The sequence below is a fragment of the Egretta garzetta genome, unplaced genomic scaffold, assembly GCF_000687185.1.
Source record: "Egretta garzetta isolate BGI_Z169 unplaced genomic scaffold, ASM68718v1 scaffold1118, whole genome shotgun sequence".
NCBI lineage: Eukaryota > Metazoa > Chordata > Aves > Pelecaniformes > Ardeidae > Egretta > Egretta garzetta.
The window spans coordinates 296,986-299,548 of record NW_009260674.1 but is presented as its reverse complement, the minus strand read 5'-3'; the positions used below and the strand labels follow the sequence as shown (position 1 = coordinate 299,548).

The window sequence follows — 2,563 nt, the reverse complement described above, 5'->3', positions numbered from 1 at the left end:
CCAAGCTTTCTTCTCTCTCTCTTCTCATGTGTTTTTGACCTTTTTCATACTTGATTTTTGTTCTTGCCAAATGTTACCTATTGAAAAAAATAGATAGTGGTTTGTATTTTCAGTCACAGGAGGTAAAATTTACATACACAAGTACAGCAACACATAGAAAGTTTTACCTCATGTTCTTTTGTGGAAAAACACCTTCAAGATTTCTATGTTGATTATAAACTCAGCACAGAGTTGTTAGAGAAGTTAATGCAGAGCAGGTGAATGAAACATAACTGTAAATAAAATGTCAAAACCTGAAATTGCTTTATATGAAAAGGACAGTGCTGAGTTATCCTGAGTCTCAATTTTAACTTTCCAGTAAAGCTTTATTTTACAGTATGGGAAGATTTTTTTAAAATTTCCTTTTATTTGACTTTTTTGTTGTGGTGTCTCAAGTGAATGAGCCCTATTGTGAAACAATGTTGCAATGTTGTAGCAACAGTAAAACAAGTCTCAATGCTATGTCTCACAAGAGGGGAAAGTGATTTTATTTTAAAACAAAAGTGAAGCAAAGAGATTTCATGTTTTGCATTCACATTCTCACATCCATACGCTCTCAGGCACCAAGATGTGTGTGATGTTGTGATTTATCCTGGCAGGGAGCTGAACACCACACAGCCACTCGCTCACTCTGCCCCTCAGTGGAATGGGGGAGAGAATCGGAAAAAAGGTAAAAGCCATGGGTTGAGATAAAGAGAGTTTAATGAAACAGCAGAGGGGAAGAAAATGGTAAAAGAATGTAAGAAACACATGATGCACGGTCCAATTGCTCACCACGTGCTGACCGATGCCCACCCCATCCCCAAGTAGCAATTGCTGTCTCCTGGCCAAGTCACCCCAGTTCATATACTGAGCACGACGTCATACGGTGTGGGATACCCCTTTGGCCAGTTGGGGTCAGCTGCCCTGGCTGTGCCCCCTCCAGCTTCTTGTGCCCTTGGCAGAGCAGGGGAAGCTGAGACACCCTTGCCTAGTGTAAGCCCTGCTTAGCAACAACTGAACTATCAGGGTGTTATCAACATTCTTCTCATCCTAAATCCAAAACACGGCACTGTGCCAGCTGCTAGGAAGAAAACTAAATCTACCCCATCTGAAACCAGGACAGTATCCAGGTGGTATTTCCAAGAGTCACATGCAGAGAGATGTGTGTATCCAGGTAGTGTCTCCAGGGTGCCTTGCAATGGGAGGACAAGGAAGGCTGTCTGATGAGTCCTTATGTCTCCTGGTTTTTTTCTAGGTTGACAATTATGTGCTGGTTTTGGGTCAGCCTTTTCTTTAGCCTTTAGGATCTGACATCTTTTGTTTCTCTAGCCTGTCCCATCTCTGTGGGTCAAGATTTACTCGCTGTTTTTTGTCTCCTGACCTAGATGTCCTTAGAAACTGTGTGTAGATGTGCTGGTACCTGCTAATCTAGATCCCATTTGTAAAGCTCTCTTCTGCTTTTTTATTTTTTCTTCTGATGCTTCCCCATCCAGATATTCCCATTCATAACCATCTTCCCATTTCCGTGACTGTTCTCCACACTGCATGGTTTACTGTGTTTATATAAGGCCTGTGTAGCTACTTTGTTCTTATGCATCCTTTGTCAATCCAAAGTTATGAGTTGTTGGCCAGGTGCAAACAAATTTGAAAACAGAGTAGATGTCTCCAAGGCTGTCACTGTATTAAAGGTGTTAGAAGTGCCTCTTAGCTTGCCTGTTTGGGTGAGGATCCTTTTTATGTCCAGCTACACATTAAGGTGGGTCTCACATTATATGCCGCCCAGACCCATCCCACAGGGAAGTCTGCTGCCTTCCTGGGGCCCGGATCAGGGACATTGCCTCGAGACTCCCTGGTCTGGTACGGCCCTCGGACTACTATCCACTATTGATTGTACAGGCAGGCAGCGATGAGATGCCAGAGAGAAGCCCCAAATCAATCAAAAGGGACTTCAGGGCACTAGGGAAAATGGTTGAAGGATCAGGAGCGCAGGTAGTGTTCTCCTCGATCCAATTAGTGTCAGGAGGGAACGTGGAAAGGAATAGGAAAACTAAAGCGGTTAACATGTGGCTCAAAGGTTGGTGCTGTCGGAGGGGCTTGGGATTCTTTGACCATGGAGAGGTTTTTCACGGCACTGGGCCTGTCAACAACAGATGGTGCCCAGCTCTCTCAGAAGGGAAAAAGGATCCTTGCTCATGAACTGGCGGGGCTTGTAAAGAGGGCTTTAAACTAGGCCTGAAGGGGAGGGGGGATACAAACAGGCTCACTAGAGAGGAGCCTGGGGGTGTCACTCCATTGCTGGAGGTGAAACCGATAGCCCAGCTCAAGTGCATCTGCACTAATGCACGCAGCATGGGCAACAAACAGGAGGAGCTGGAAGCCATTGTACAGCAGGATGGCTATGATGTAGTCGCCATCACAGAAACGTGGTGGGATGCCTCCCATGACTGGAGTGCTGCGATGGATGGCTACAAACTCTTCAGAAGGGACAGGCAAGGAAGGAGAGGCAGCGGGGTGGCTCTGTATGTTAGGGAGTGTTTTGATT

General features: G+C 45.4%; 1 protein-coding gene across 1 annotated transcript in view; it reads left to right on the top strand.

Annotated features, from left to right (window-relative positions):
* PDE10A (phosphodiesterase 10A) overlaps nucleotides 1-2,563 on the top strand; it is a gene marked incomplete at its 5' end in the record, with an annotated part of 118,460 nt that overhangs the window by 70,583 nt on the left and 45,314 nt on the right. The gene's annotated exons all lie outside the window — the stretch shown is intronic.